The 16,924-nt window shown below is 42.1% G+C and overlaps 1 protein-coding gene across 1 annotated transcript in view; it reads left to right on the top strand.

Moving 5' to 3' along the window:
* ALK (ALK receptor tyrosine kinase) overlaps positions 1-16,924 on the top strand; it is a 759,079-nt gene that overhangs the window by 115,295 nt on the left and 626,860 nt on the right. The gene's annotated exons all lie outside the window — the stretch shown is intronic.

Raw genomic sequence — 16,924 nt, 5'->3', positions numbered from 1 at the left:
GGGTGGAGTGGATAAGGGAGATATTAAAGAAAACAGAAATGAAAGCAATTCTGCCAATGTTCCACCTTTAGAGGTTCTGATTCACTTAGTCTGGGGTATCTTCCTGGGGAAACAATATTTTTAGAAGCACTCCAAGTGACTGCAGCTAGGATGTAGAACCAATACCTTAGGGATAAATCTACAGTCTGGGACAAGAATAGACTTATTTCTTTCGTCAGAAGCTGTGGCACAGGGTCCCTACGATGAGGGCTGCCCTATGCTGGGCCAGGCATTATTAAACCCTTTATCTGCTCTGGAGCTGCTGAAGGGGTTAGGAACAGAGTGGCTCAGAGTTGCATTTTTATGCAACAAAATATTCTTGGAGTAGAGCACTAATGGGCTGCCTTGCTTTGGAGGAGAACAGGAGGTCCCAGGCTGGAAAGCCTGTGCACTGTTCTGGCCAGCACACATTGGGGATGCAGTGCACATACCAGGCTGGGCTTTCTCTAACGCCTCATTTTGCATAACACTTTTTGTTTTCATTATGCCTAAATTTGGCCTGCCCAGAGTGCGTGATTAAAATGAAAACCTTACTCTAATAGGGCTCAAAAAACTGGAGAAGGAATCTAAAAATAGGCCATGGAAAAGGGGAAAGCTCAAATGGTGTAACGGCCAAGTGGGTTCAAATACACACACTTGCAGTAATTTTTCTTGAAGAGACAAAAGAGTGGTGACATCCATGCAGGTGTTTGTGTAATACAGGTCACATCCAAACTCCTATCTGTTTTACAAATTCAAAGCCCTGGACAAATGGAAGCAAACAGTAATAGGAGATTATAAAAGAAATAATAAATCTTACTCCCTGCTTCTTGCCCAGTGGAGTTTGGTGTGCCACGTGGGCGCTTATAATGCACTTTCGTTCTCTGCAGAGAAATACTGGATGTTTGGAAGAAACATGTCCTTATCTTTCTAACACAAAGCCTGAGGAGAACTGCCCGTGGGCACCTCGTTTCTAGTTTCATTCCTTGCTTTCTATCTATAATTAAATAACTCACTCTTAAGAGCTCAGCTTAAATTTAACTCCCTGTAGAAGGTGTCCCCTGGCCTGAGTTAAGTTCCTTAGCTCCAAGTTCCCGACAGCCCCTCCATTTCCCCATTAGGAGACTTGTTTCTTGTTTAATCTGTGTTTAGCTCAGCCCTACACCTTCATGGCCTTGTACAGTACAAGACACTTATTAGATGTTTAGTATGAATGAATGAGTGAAGTCTTGAGAAAGACATTTAAGTTCCCTGGGCCTCTGTGTTCAAGTCAGTAAAATAAAGTCAGTTTTCATTCCAATCCCAAAGAAAGGTAATGTTAAAGAATGTTCAAACTACAGTACAATTGTGCTCATTACACATGCTAGTGAGATGATGCTGAAAATCTTCAAGCTAGGCTTCCACAGAAGGTGAACTGAGCTTGGGCAGATGGCTTCAAAACGCTCTTTTTCTTTTGACTCTCCATTTAAAAGGCTTTACTTCTTCTGGCCTCATAGTTCACTCTGCAGGGACAGAGTGGTTGGCTGGACAGAGTAGTGGCAGAATGCATGATCTGGCCTTGTTACCAAGAGGAGCAGAAAAGATCACTAGAAAAGATACCATCTTGCAGCCACATTGTGTATTCATCTCACAACTTGTCCCCTCACCAAATTCATGCTGTGTGACCTATGATTTATTCTAGTGGCTTGTTGTTGAATGTGTAGGCTCTGGGGTCATCAGTTCAGTTTAGTTGCTCAGTCGCATCTGACTCTTTGTGACCCCATGGACTGCAGCACACCAGGCTTCCCTGTCAATCACCAACTCCCAGAGCTTGCTAAAACTCATGTCCATCAAGTCGGTGAGGCCATCCAACCACCACTTCATCCTCTGTTATCTCCTCCTCCTCCTGCCTTCAATCTTTCCCAGCATCCGGGTCTCTTCCAATGAGTCAGTTCTTCACATCAGGTGGCCAAAGTTTGGAGTTTCAGCTTCAGCATCAGCCCTTCCAGTGAATATTCAGGAATGATTTCTTTTAAGATGGGTTAGTTTGATCTCATTGCAGTCCAAGGGACCCTCAAGAGTCTGCACCAACACCACAGTTCAAAAGCATCAATTCTTTGGCACTCAGCTTTCTTTACAGTCCAACTCTCACATCCATACATGACTACTGGAAAAACCATAGCTCTGATTAGATGGACCTTTGTTGGCAAAGTAATGTCTCTGTTTTTTAATATGCTGTCTAGGTTGGTCATAGCTTTTCTTCCAAGGAGCAAGTGTCTTTTCATTTCATGGCTGCAGTCACCATCTGCAGTGATTTTGGAGCACAAGAAAATAAAGTCTCTCATTGTTTCCATTTTTGTTTCCCCATCTATTTGCCATGAAGTGATGGGACTGTATGCCATAATCTTAGTTTTCTGAATGTTGAGTTTTAAGACAACTTTTTCACTCTCCTTGTTCACTTTCACCAAGAGGCTCTTCAGTTCCTCTTCACTTTCTGCCATAAGGGTGGTGTCATCTGCGTATCTGAGGTTATTGATATTTCTCCCAGAAATCTTGATTCCAGCTTGTGTTTCATCCAGCCTGGCATTTTGGATGATGTACTCTGCATATAAGTTAAATAAGCAGGGTGACAACATACAGCCTTGATGTACTCCTTTCCCAATTTGTAACCAGTCTGTTGTTGCATGTCCAGATCTGACTGTTGCTTCTTGACCTGCATACAGATTTCTCAGGAGGCAGGTCAGGAGGTCTGTTATTCCCATCTCTTGAAGTATTTTCCACAGTTTGTTGTGATCTACACAGTCAAAGGCTTTGGCTTAATCAATAAAGCAGAAATAGATGTTTTTCTGTAATTCTCTTGCTTTTTCTATGATCCAAAGGATGTTGGCAATTTGATCTCTGGTTCCTCTGCTGTTTCTAAATCCAGCTTGAATATCTAGAAGTTCACGGTTCATGTACTATTGAAGCCTGGCTTGGAGAATTTTGAGCATCAGTTTGCTAGCGTGTGAGATGAAGTGCAAATGTGCAGTAGTTTGAACATTCTTTGGTATTGCCCTTCTTTGGGATTGGAATGAAAACTGATCTTTTCCAGTCCTGTGGCCACTGCTGAGTTTTCCAAATTTGCTGGCATATTGAGTGCAACACTTGAACAGCATCATCGTTTAGGATTTGAAATAGCTCAACTGGAATTCTGTCACCTCCACTAGTTTTGTTTGTAGTGATGCTTCCTAAGGCCCACTTGACTTTGCATTCCAGGATGTCTGGCTCTAGGCGAGGGATCACACGATAGTGGTTATCTGGGTCATGAAGATCTTTTTTGTATAGTTCTTTTGTGTATTCTTGCCAGCTCTTCTTAATATCTTCTGCTTCTGTTAGGGCCATACCATTTCTGTCCTTTATTGTGCTCAACTTTTCATGAAATGTTCCCTTGGGATCTCCAATTTTCTTGAAGTGATCTCTAGTCTTTCCCATTCTATTGTTTTCCTCTATATCTTTGCACTGATTACTGAGGAAAGCTTTCTTATTTCTCCTTACTATTCTTTGAAATTCTGCATTCAAATGGGATCTTGCTGCTAAGTCGCTTCAGTTGTGTCCGACTCTGTACGACCCCATAGACAGCAGCCCACCAGTCCCCCGTCCCTGGGATTCTCCAAGCAAGAATACAGGAGTGGGTTGCCATTTCCTTCTCCAATGCATGAAAGTGAAAAGTGAAAGTGAAGTCACTCAGTCGTGTCCAACTCTTAGCGACCCCATGGACTGCAGCCTACCAGGCTCCTCCATCCATGGGATTTTCCAGGCAAGAGTACTGGAGTGGGTTGCCATTGCCTTCTCCTACAAATGGGGTCTTATCCTGGCTCAAATCCTAGGCCTTACTCTGCCAAGCTGTGTGACCTTGGGCAAATTACTGCTTACCTCCCAGTAGCTCCATCTTGCTCCCTGTAAAAGAGAGAGGATAATTTTTCCACTTTATAAGGTTCTTATGAGGAGTCAATGAGTTAAAACACAGAACGTACTTAAAATGATGCAAACAATAGAATGGTAAAGCTGAGAGATGTCTTCAAGAAACTGGAGATACCAAGGGAACATTTCATATAAAGATGGGCATAATAAAGGACAGAAACAGCAACGACCTAACAGAAGCAGAGGAGATTAAGAAGAGGTGGCAAGAATACACAGAGCTGTACAAAAAAGGTCTTAATGACCCAGATAACCACAATGGTGTAGTCACTCACCTAGAGTCAGACACCCTGGAGTGTAAAGTCAAGTGGGCCTTGGGAAGTATCACTACGAACAAAGCTAGTGGAGGTGATGGAATTCCAGCTGAGTTATTTCAAATCCTAAAAGATGATGCTATTAAAGTGCTTCACTCAATATGCCAGCAAATTTGGAAAACTCAGCAGTGGCCATAGAACTGGAAAAATTCCATTTTCATTCCATTCCCAAAGAAAGGCAATGCCAAAGAATGTTCAAACTGGCATAAAATTGTGTTCATTTCACATGCAAGCAAGGTAATGCTCAAAATCCTTCAAGGTAGGCGTCAGCAGTACATGAACCAACAACTTCCAAATATGCAAGATGGATTCAGAAAAAACAGAGGATCCAGAGACCAAATTGCCAACGTCCGTTGGATCATAGAAAAAGCAAAAGAATTCCAGAAAAATATCTACTTCTGCTTCATTGACTACACTAAAGCCTTTGACTGTGTGGATCATAATAAACTGTGGAAAATTCTTAAAGAGGTGGGAATACCAGACCACCTTACCTGCCTCCTGAAAAACCTGTATGCAAGACCAGAAGCAACAGTTTAGAACCAGCCATGGAACAGCAGACTGGTTCAAAATTGGGAAGGGGATATGCCAAGGCTGTATGTTGTCATCCTGCTTGTTTAACTTATATGCAGAGTACATCATGCAAAATGCTGGGCTGGATGAATCACAGGCTTGAATCAAGATTTCCAGGAGAAATATCAGCAACCTCAGATACACAGATGACACCACCCTTATGGCAGAAAGTGAAGAGGAACTGAAGGGCCCCTTGATGAAAGTGAAAGAGGAGAGTGAAAAAGCTGGCTTAAAACTCAGCATTCAAAAAACTAAGGTCATGGTATCCGGTCCCATCACTTCATGGCAAATAGAATGGGAACAAATGGAAACAGTGACAGACTTTACTTTCTTGGACTCCAGAATCACTGTAGATGGTGACTGCAGCCATAAAATTAAGACACTTGTTTCTTGGAAGAAAAGCTATGACCAACCTAGACAGCAGATTAAAAAACAGAGACATTACTTCGCTGATTAAGGTCTTGTACAGTCAAAGCTATAGTTTTTCCAGTAATCATGTATGGATGTGAGAATTAGATCATAAAGAAGGCTGAGCACCAAAGAATGGATGTTTTTGAATTGTGGTGCTGGCGAAGACTCTTGGGGGCTTCCCAGGTTGTGCTAATGGTAAAGAACCCACCTGCCAATGTAGGAGACATAAGAGATGTAGGTTCGATCCTGGGTCAAAAAGATCCCCTGAAGGAGGGCATGGCAACCCACTCCAGTATTCTTGCTTGGAGAATCCCATGAACAGAGCAGCCTGTTAGGCTACAGTCCATAGGGTTGCACAGAGTTGGACATGACTAAAGCAACTTAGCATGCATGTACAGATGATGCTCGAGAGTCCCTTGCACTGCAAAATCAAACCAGTCAATCCTAAAGGAAATCAGCCCTAAATTTTCATTGGAAGGACTGGTGCTGAAGTTGAAGTCCCAATACTTTGGCCACCTGATTCAAAGAGCCAACTCATTGGAAATGACCCTGATGCTGGGAAAGACTGAGGGAGGGGGAGAAGGGGGCAACAGAGGATAAGATAGTTGGATGACATCACCAACTCAATGGACATGAATTTGAGCAAACTCCAGGAAATAGTGAAGGACAGCAAAGCCTGGCATGCTGCAGTCCTTGGGGTTGCAAAGAGTCGGACCCAACTTAGCGACTGAACAACAGCAACAGAGTAGGCAGTCAATAAATATCAGCTTTTTTTTTTTTTTTTTTAACTCTCTTTCTCTTGTATATTCCTGTCTCTGTCCCTGAGTCTTTATTCATGAGCTTCCACTCCTCTACTGAAATCTGACTCAGCTTTCAAGGCCCAGCCCCTCATAGACCATAGATCACAGCCTGTCAAGCTGGGAGGAGCCGAGCAGATAATTAAATCCAAATAACCTCATTTTACAGATGAGAAATCAGAGGCACAGAGGGGCTCAGCCAGTTGCTCAAGGTCTGAGAGTTGGATGGTAGAGCACCAGCCCCGAACCCCAGGGACCAACCCTGCAGTCCTGGTTTTTCTTCTGACATCGGGGAGCCTCCCTCTTTGGAACTCAGGGCTCTTCATTTTGGTGTCTTTCCTGTTTGTTCTCTTGTGACATCTTTTTTAATAGGATGTGATTAGTAATCACTTTTAGAATACACTTTCTTGCTTAATCTTACATGCTCATGTGTTAAGCAGGTTGTTTTGGTCCATAGTTGGTATCACTAATAATAAGAATAAGCTATATTGGATTCAGTTCAGTTCAGTTGATCAGTCGTGTCCAACTCTTTGCAACCGCATGGACTGCAGCACCCCAGGCCTCCCAGTCCATCACCAACTCCCTGAGTTTACTCAAACTCATGTCCATTGAGTCAGTGATGCCATCCAACCATCTCATCCTCTGTCATCCCCTTCTCCTCCCGCCCTCAATCTTTCCCAGCATCGGGGTCTTTTCAAATGAGTCATTTCTTTGCATCAGGTGGCCAAAGTATTGGAGTTTCAACTTCAGCGTCAGTCCTTCCAATGAATATTTAGTACTGATTTCCTTTAGGATGGACTGGTTGGATCTCCTTTCAGTCCAAGGGACTCTCAAGAGTCTTTTCCAACACCATAGTTCAAAAGCATCAATTCTTCGGTGCTCAGCTTTCTTTATAGTCCAACTCTCACATCGATACAAGACTACTGGAAAAATTGGATTGGGACACTGTTATTTATAAAGTACTTCCTGATACTGTTGCTATTGTGATGTAACAATGCTAAGAGGCAGGGATTAATTTTTATCTTCTCCAGAGAAGAGGAAGCAGGTTTAGAGAAAGGAATAGGATTGCTCAGAGCCATCCAGCCAACACAGGGGAACTCGTCTGTTTGCAAATGGCCCTACTTTGCCTGTTTGCAAATGAAGGAATCTGTTACTTAACCTTGCATGTGGATTTGTCATGTTTCCTTCACTAGAAGGCCTGGGCCATGTGTTAAGAATTATTTATATTTACAAAGAGTCTACAGTAATCACAACAGACTCACAATATGTGTTTGTTGAAGAAATAAGTGACAGTTTTCACTGCTGCTTCCATCCCTAAAGAGGTAGGGTCTGTCCAGATACACACATATTGTTGGCTGTGCAGTGTTAATCCACCCTTCTGTACTTCCCGATCTGTGATCACTCTATTCTTCTGTACAATGTGGTTAAAGCTGTTTGCCTTCTTTCAAATTTTTGATCATGCTTTAAGAGCAGGCTGACAACTAAACTTTTGTGGACTCCTCAGGCTGTTTCAGCATAATCCCAGGAGAGTGTGTTTGGGAGCCTCAGAGGCTCAGTCTTTGGATAGTCTTTCAGGATTGTGTCAGGAAGCAAAAGCTGGGGGCGGGGGGAGACATGGGCAGGAGGTGGGAGGGAGGCACAGGACTAACCCACTCCCACACCCTGTTCCCTCAAACTTTAATTCCATCCTTGTTTCATGTATTAATGATGACACTGCCACCTTAATATTATTCATTAAAGCTGTTGATTCCACGCAAGTCGGCATGGCCTCCTCTCTGAATCCCACAAGAGAGACCTCTCCACAGTCTAAGCAGAAAGCTTCCGAGAGCAAACCTTTCTTCTCTCAGAGCACAACCAGCCCAGGAAGGGGTCAGTGCAGCATCCAGGTGCCTCCCTCGCCTTCGTGGTCCCCACAAAGAGATCTGTTTACATCAGATGGATGGTGGACCAAGAGTACTGGGGTTACTCAAAGATTTGAATGAACAGCCCCTATCCCCTCCTTTTTAAATAAATTAGGAAGATCTGTAGTAACATACAAAATTTTAATTGAATCCAATGGGGTCACAAATTTAAATGCCTATAGGTGTGGGTGATTATGCAATGAAAGAATGAAAAAAGCTCAGCCAGATAAAATAGGAGAAGCTGACTTCAATTAAAGAGATCAGGCTTAGGTAGATTCTTGCCCTATGGGAATCTGGAGCCATAAATGAAGACTTTGCTTTTAAGTGTTGGCAAGTGATGTAAATAAAAACAAATTAAAATAACACAAAAGACTGTAGGATAAGCAAGACTTTGGGGGCAGGATGCAACCTTGACTACCAGTTTGAGATATTGGATGGGGTGACCACATTCATGTGACTGATACCAAAGGCCCTAGCCTTGGGAGGGAGAGAAACTTTTGAACATGTTTTGGAGGTCAGAAAGTTTTTGCTGTGCACTTCTTTTTTTAAAGTACACACTTAAGTGGGGTTTAGTGGTGCCTTTATAAGGAAATGTAGGTACTATGTTAAATAATGTACAAAGTTTGACATCCTCATGGCATGGCAGACTGGCTATTATCATTCACATTTGATAGAGAAGAAAATAAAGACTAAAGAAGCCTAAGTTACTTATCCAAAGTCACCTAATTATTGTGACAGAGAACTACTATGCCAAAAATATCTGTGGTTCTAGACACAGTTTACAAAGTACTCTAGATTTTTATGGTTCTCTGCTTATAGCCTGCAACATGCCAGAAAGTATGTTATTGTACGGCTGGATCTGCTCATGTATTATCCTTTCATTCATTCCAGGTTGGATCAGAGGGTCTCTAAGACTTGAAATTCTGTGGTTCTGGGACATAACCACCACCACTAACCACTGCCACTAACATTTCCCTGCATTGACAGCTTACTAGTTGCCAGGCTCTGTTATGTGCAATTAATTGCATGTAATCCTCACACCAGTCCTATGACATAGGTATTAGTCCCATTTCACAGAGGAGGAAACTGAGATTCAGAGAAGTTAAATAAACTGCTCAAGTTCATGCAGTTAATAAGGCAGACCCAGGATTGGGGCTAAGGTATGTCTGACTCTTAACCCCTGAGCCAAGGTGAGGTGCAGGGTTGGGAAGAACGGGTGTGGTCTGTCTTCCCAAGGGCCTGGGAAGAGCACTACTGAACCACAGCTCCAGCACTTAAACATTAAATACAGTGTGACCTGGGTGTTCATTGGAAGGACTGATGTTGAAGCTGAAAGTCCAATACTTTGGCCACCTTATGCAAAGAGTTGGCTCACTGGAAAAGACTCTAATGCTGGGTAGGATTGGGGGCAGGAGGAGAAGGGGACGACAGAGGATGAGGTGGTTGGATGGCATCACTGACTCAACGGACATGGGTTTGGGTAAACTCTGGGAGTTGGTGATGGACAGGGAGGCCTGGCATGCTGCAATTCATGGGGACGCAAAGAGTCGGACACGACTGACTGAACTGAACTGAACTGATATGTTTCAGGGTGTGATAAAATTGAATGTGTTCTAATCAATTCACATGTAAAATCAAGTCAATTTTTTCTACCATTCCTTATTCCAGTTCCTGGTTAAACTTTAAAAGTTTTATATGAAGTGAAGTGAAAGTTGCTCGGTTGTGTCCAACTCTTTGCAGCCCCATGGACTATACCATCCATGGAATTTTCCAGGCCAGAATGTTGGAGTGGATAGCCTTTCCCTTCTCCACAGGATCATCCCAACACAGGGATTGAATCCAGGTCTCCCACATTGCAGGCAGATTCTTTACCAGCTGAGCCACATGAACTAGTTTTTCTTGACCAGTAAGAACTTTATGATTTTTCCTTTATAATAGGAAAAGGGAATAAAGTCTTCTACAAATACAACCAATCATATATTTTGATTATACTGAATAATAATTGCTGTACATTAAATGAGACTGAATTTTTCTGTGTATTAGATGTCTTACTTGATCTAAAAGTTATTCCTTTTCGTATCTATTAGAGTTCTTCCATTTTGATTCTTGTCAATATAGAATGAGTTAAAGTTTGTTACATTTTCTCCTGCTCAATGTTTTATTGGAATATTTTATTCTTGTATCATGTCAAATAATTTCTATTGAGGGATTAATATAGTTACTGAGAAAATTTTGCATGTTATAAAAATTTAAGTACTGATATTATATTACATACACAAAGGTGTGAATTCTGTCCAATGGACCTAAATGCTTAATTGTTTAGAAAATCATGGTAAGAAAAATTGGGGGAGTTATAATTAAATTGAGGCAAAATTAGTCTATTTACTTGACAAATATTTAATTTTTAGCCTTCCATGAGTCAGACATATTTGTGGGCAAGTCAAAGATGAATAAAATTTTACACGAATTATAATTTAAAAAAAATACAGTGTGACATGAGCAAATTACTTAGCCTTACTAAGCCTCAGTGCCTCTTCTGTAAAATGAGGTAATAGTAGCACACCTACCTCTTTTACTGCTTAGTTCACCTGTCTAGGGTGTTGAGAGCCATGCTGGACAAATACTGAAGTGTTCCATGTTGTTTCATTTTCTTTTTCCATAGCCCAGAGCCTTGCTCCCTCTCCCGAGGAGTTCAGCTGCATGTCTGTTCCTCCCTCGCACCACTGGGAGGGGAGATTCAGCTCAGACTTCTGAAGAGAGGCTTAAAAGATGTTACAGAAGCATTAACTTATCCTTTCTTCCTCTCCTAAAGTTTCTTTCAGCCATGACAGCCACAGACTTAATAGAATATCAGTTCACTAAAGTTCTATTAGTTCTTGGTATGAGTTATAGAAGGAAGTTTCCCAGGCAGCTATTTATGGGACTGGCAGGGTAACAGCTACTTGCCACACAATTATGGATTAAAGGATTCCGCAGAGAGAACACGCTCAGGTAGTTTAGATGAGGGCTCAGGGCTGGCAGAGCAGGTGTGGCTTACACGGGTGTGCTGTAGAGTTCAGCACTGGTATAGGTAACAGGTTGTCAAACTACAGTTCAGTTCAGTTCAGTTCAGTCGCTCAGTCGTGTCCGACTCTCTGTGACCCCATGAACTGCAGCACGCCAGGCCTCTCTGTCCATCACCAACTCCCGGAGTCTACCCAAACCCATGTTCATCGAGTCGGTGATGCCATCCAACCATCTCATCCTCTGTCGTCCCCTTCTCCTCCCGCCCCCAATCCTACCCAGCATTAGGGTCTTTTCCAGTGAGTCAACTCTTCGCATGAGGTGGCCAAAGTATTGGAGCTTCAGCTTCAACATCAGACCTTCCAATGAACACCCAGGATTGATCTCTTTTAGGATGGATTGATTGGATCTCCTTGCAGTCCAAGGGACTCTCAAGAGTCTTCTCCAACACCACAGTTCAAAAGCATCAATTCTTCGGCGCTCAGCTTTCTTCACCGTCCAACTCTCACATCTATACATGACCACTGGAAAAACCATAGCCTTGACTAGACGGACTTTTGTTGGCAAAGTAATGTCTCTGCTTTTAAACATGCTATCTAGGTTGGCCATAACCTTCCTTCCAAGGAGTAAGCGTCTTTTAATTTCATGGCTGCAGTCACCATCAGCAGTGATTCTGGAGCCCAAAAAAGTAAAGTCTGACACTGTTTCCAATGTTTCCCCATCTATTTCCCATGGAGTGATGGGACCAGATGCCATGATCTTAGTTTTCTGAACGTTGAGCTTTAAGCCAGCTTTTTCACTCTCCTCCTTCACCTTCATCAAGAGGCTCTTTAGTTCTTCTTCACTTTCTGACATAAGGGTGGTGTCATCCGCATATCTGAGGTTATTGATATTTCTGCCGGCAATCTTGATTCCAGCTTGTGTTTCTTCCAGCCCAGCGTTTCTCATGATGTACTCTGCATAGAAGTTAAATAAGCAGGGTGACCATATACAGCCTTGACAGACTCCTTTTCCTATTTGGAACCAGTCTGTTGTTCCATGTCCAGTTCTAACTGTTGCTTCCTGACCTGCATACAGGTTTCTTAAGAGACAGGTCAGATGGTCTGGTATTCCCATCTCTTTCAGAATTTTCCACAGTTTATTGTGATCCACACAGTCAAAGGCTTTGGCATAGTCAATAAAGCAGAAATAGATGTTTTTCTGGAACTCTCTTGCTTTTTCGATGATCCAGCGGATATTGGCAATTTGATCTCTGGTTCCTCTGCCTTTTCTAAAACCAGCTTGAACATCTGGAAGTTGTCAAACTACAATGGAGCATTAAACAGGGCCTCCAAGTTTTTGAGGAGTCATACAATCATAGCTCTGCAAGTTCTAGGAGGTTGATTTTTTTTTTTTAATAAATTTATTTATTTTAGTTGGGGGCTAATTACTTTACAATATTGTAGTGGTTTTTGCCATACATTGACATGAATCAGCCATGGGTTTACATGTGTTCCCCAGGAGGTTGATTTTTATGCTTTTTTTTTTTTTAAATCTAAGTAATGAATTCAATACACTGTCTTGAGGGAGACCTTTCCTCCCATTTGTGATGTAACAAGAATGTGTATTCAACCTTGAGTCCTCTATAGGTTTATTTCCTTAGCCTGCTTTCCTCCTCCTCCATTTACTCCCTAATTCCTCTTACACCTCTGTCTTTAGTGCCAGAGATTCTAGCTTGTGACATCTCTGCTGTGCCCTTTTTTGAAGCTTGCTGGCCAGACTGAAAGGGATGATAGCACCTTCACCTAAATATAAGAAGGACAACCCCAATCAGAGGGTGGGGGCCCCCAGAAGAGACATCTTTGTATCTCCTTTGACATCTGGCAGTGTGGAAATATAGTTGGTGCTCAGCACATGCTGGCTGGAGGAAGGCATGAATGTGCTGTGCTCAGAATCAGCCACATTTACTGAGATGCTTGTCAGTCCTCCATCACCTCCCCTGGGAAGTCTTTCCTGGTTGCATCTTCATCTAGAAATAATGTCTTCCAATCTAAAAATCTCATGAAGTTTATTACCTCTTAAGAGAATATCACACTTTGCTTTTGTCACAAATAAGTCTTGGTTCCCTGGCAGGACAGCAAACATCTTCAAGTCAGGACCAGTTTGACCCCATATTTATTATCTGTATGGTACTCACCCTACAGGCCCTGTTCCATTAATTCCTATTAGGGCTTCAACCTATACCTTCTGAGGGAATAAAATTCAGTCCATAACAGACCCTTAATATAAGGCCTGAGTAGTAGGACAGGCGTGACTGTCATTTTATCAGCATAGGATCTGAGGCTCAGAAAGCTCACAGTGTTATCAAGTGACTTGCATAGGTTGCCAGGCTGGTCAGTGTCAAAACTGAGGAGAGAACCTGTTTTCTCAAGCTTCCCATTGTTCTCTGAAAGCCCTTCAACACAATTTATCCCCAACTACAAAACCCAGTGGTCTTTTCTCAGACTTTATCTCCTTGACACCATCGAACAATATGACTGCATATCCATTATTTTTTTAATGATAAATCTTTTTTAAATCATAAAAGGAGAAACTGTACTCAAAACACCACCATCTTGACACCATTGCTCTTCTTCGTCTGTATTACCTTTCAAGTTTTGTCCTTTTATATTCATTAGACTCAGTTGTAATGAGATTTCATTACAGTCCCATGGAACAGGAAATCCATGGGCTTGTCAGGCTCTTCCAATCAATGACTTGGGAGGATTCTAAAGCCACAAGAAGATACAAGTCCAAGTAGTAGAAACTGGTTGCAGATAAACTGGTCCTTTCCCATCAGGCTGGACTATCCAGCAGTTATCTTGTTGCTCTCTTCACAAACCAGCTGGCCAATACTGGTTGCTCTCAGGAATTTTCTGGCCTTTTGTATATCTCTGGGAAGTAATCATTTGAATTCAGGACAGGGCAGCAGAAGATACACTGAAAGCCCCATGAAGCCTATGAATATGGATGGAGTCAGACCAAGTATCATTCACATTCTGCCATGCAGCCATTCATTCTTTCATGTTCTTTCTTGTTCCAGGGAAAATTTTAAAAGTCTTGCTGCCTTGCTACTTGCCAGGGGGTGACATTTATAAGATATTTAACTGACTTCTGACTCTCTGTATAATGGAGATACTAACAGTCACTTTGCAAAGCTATTTGAAAGATTAAAGAAAATAATGTGTAAAAGTTACAAGTACAACACATGGCACATAGTAGGTGCCCAGAAAACAGTATCTGTTATTTAAGAAATGGATGTGTATGCTAGGCTTATGTTCACAAATTCTTGTATAAGAACATGTCCCTCATCCATATTCTTCTCTAAAACTCATATGCTCTTGGATGCAGTTAAGCTTCTGCATAAAGTTTATGCTTCCCTGGCATCATCAATAAGGGACTCGTTGGTTTGGTAAAGTAACCCCTGGAAAGGCTTTAGGATTTGAAAACGGCAGATGATTATGGATGGGGCTAAATTATTTACTTCATCAAAGTATCTCTGGGCTTTATCATGCAGACCTGTCATAGGAAGCTGTACATAAAGATGAATAATGGATCCTTTAACTCAGGGATCTGAAAGGTCACTGGGGCTGTGGCAGATATATAAAGTTGTGTTTGCTGCATCCATCAAGATGCAATTGTATATGGATGTGATGCATGGCAGGCAGCATGAGGCTGGACTTTTGCTTTCCACTTTGTATTCTGGCCACACTGGGCTGCCACGTAAAAAGGCGGTGGCAATTACCTCTCTAGAGTCTCACGATGCTGTACTTAACACCATTCTTTGCAGCCACTACCTCCTACGGTGGCACAATCAGGACAGCAAGGGTTTTGGAGAATGGACCAGGGAGTGTAAGATAATGGTGTGTCTGTTTTTCCATCTGAGAGGTGTCCTGGCTTGAGCTCACTTCTTGTCTCTCAGTGATCTAAGAGATTGATGGAAAAGGAAAAGAAAATGAGGCAAAGTGACTAATTCTGTCACCACCATGTGATGCACCCAGTGCATCAGTTGACTGTTCGTTGTATGCCTAAAAAGGAAAGACTGACTCCTGCTGAGACTCCTGGGACCCAGAGCTTTAGAAAAGTCATGTGGCTTCTCTGAGTTCCACATGCTTTTTGGACTAAGGTGACTTTCATCTCTCTGCTTCATAGAGGCCGAGAAGCAGGATTGGATGACATCAACCACACGTGCCATTGTGGGCAAGTCATTCCTGCTCTGGGCCCAACATCTTTGTTCTCCAAGCTCCAGTCACACTAGTGCCACATCATCCATGTCTTGTCTGTGTAACATGTACTTAATATTTTTTTAATGGACTAATTTTTTACTTTAATAAACTTATGTTTAAAGAGGAAACTTTATATCTTTGTAGTAAAGTATACAGAAAATATTTGAAAGAATAGATAAAATGAAAACCAAGCAATGAGATTGATTTCTGCATAGATGCTTTGACCAAATCAAAGTTTCTACACCTGAATCTTGCTCACTTTTTGTTAAAAAGGGAGCATGGTAGGGCTTCCCTGGTGGTCCAGTGGCTAGGACTCTGCACACCCAATGCAGGGGGCCTGCATTTGATCCCTGGTCAGGGAACTAGCTAGGAGTTTGCATGTCACAACAAAAAGATCCCACATGATGCAACTAAAAAACACCCTGCATGATGCAGTGAAGATCAAAGACCCTGCATGCTGCAACTAAGACCCAATGTAGCCAAATAAATGAATAAAACCCTTTTTAAAAAAAAAAAAAGCTTGGCAAATGTCTTTAAGACATAATAGCACCCAAATGAGACTTTGTTTCTGAGGTACTCAGAAGGGATAAAGAGAACTGAAGCAGGAGTAGTTTTCTCACAATGTAATTTAATGATATTTAATAACTTGTCCTTGTGTCACCTACAGCATTTTCTGGCCCATCTAAAATCCTAAGATACTAACAGTGGTATGAGTCCTATACTTTGGGGAAAACCATGCTAGGAACCTTTAGTTCCCTTTCAACTCCAGATTTTTATTACTGCCATCTATTATCCATAATGATCACCTAATCAACTGTTTCTACTTCCACTTTCACTTGCTTACTGGCTGTATTAAACTGATACTTGTTTGAACAACCCACCCAGCACTTTGTACCTTCAAAAAAACTCCCACATGCAAATTAAAAACTATTGACACTTAAATAGCAAATTACTGGAACCTGGCAGCAGGCCACGGATGGAGCCCCTGAGAATCCCCCCTGCACACTGTTCCTGCTCCCAGCATGCCTTAGGCACTTGAGTGCGGAAGCCTCCGCTCCCTTCCTGAGGGCTGCTGCCATTCCAGTGAGTAATGTTTTGAGACAGATGCAAAATCGATTGCACTAGACTCACACTGCTCCAGTTATCTTCCATTCTTTTTCATTCAACCTCCTTTGGCTTTCCTAGACGAAAGTCTGGGGAGAGATTCATCTCCTCCCTTGTTGCTTATTGTATCACTGTTGTAACCACATGAGGAGAGTGACAGATATTTCTAGGTTGTCAAGGGAGAGATAAGAAAGATGAGCCCTTTGTTGCACCTGACAACACACCATAAAGACCCAAAGTGCTATTTGTGGTTTTTTAAGAAAATTAATGTTTTAATTGTCATCTTCAGCCAGCACAGATTGTAATCCTTGCTGAGAATTGCTCCCGAGTGAAGTTTAAAGTCTGAAAGTGCTTTAGGTGATTGAATTGTCTGAGATCTCTTGAATGAAGGGGAGTGTGTATGTCTTATGGTTTCCCTGAAAATTATATAATGTGGACCTAAGATCTTTTCCTTCAAGACCCATGCTTGTTGTTTTTACCACCATCTAACTTGAGACCTTCCTCTGTGATTCCCTCATTTTGCTTCATGGCAACCCACTCCAGTATTCTTACCTGGAGAATCCCATGGACAGAGGAGCCTGGAAGGCTACAGTCCATAGGGTTGCAAAGAGTCGGACACAACTGAA

The sequence above is a fragment of the Giraffa tippelskirchi genome, chromosome 4 (assembly GCF_054371585.1).
Source record: "Giraffa tippelskirchi isolate mGirTip1 chromosome 4, T2T-mGirTip1v1.2.pri, whole genome shotgun sequence".
Lineage (NCBI taxonomy): Eukaryota > Metazoa > Chordata > Mammalia > Artiodactyla > Giraffidae > Giraffa > Giraffa tippelskirchi.
The sequence above is the reverse complement of the archived record's forward strand: the minus strand, read 5'-3'. Positions and strand labels throughout refer to the sequence as shown.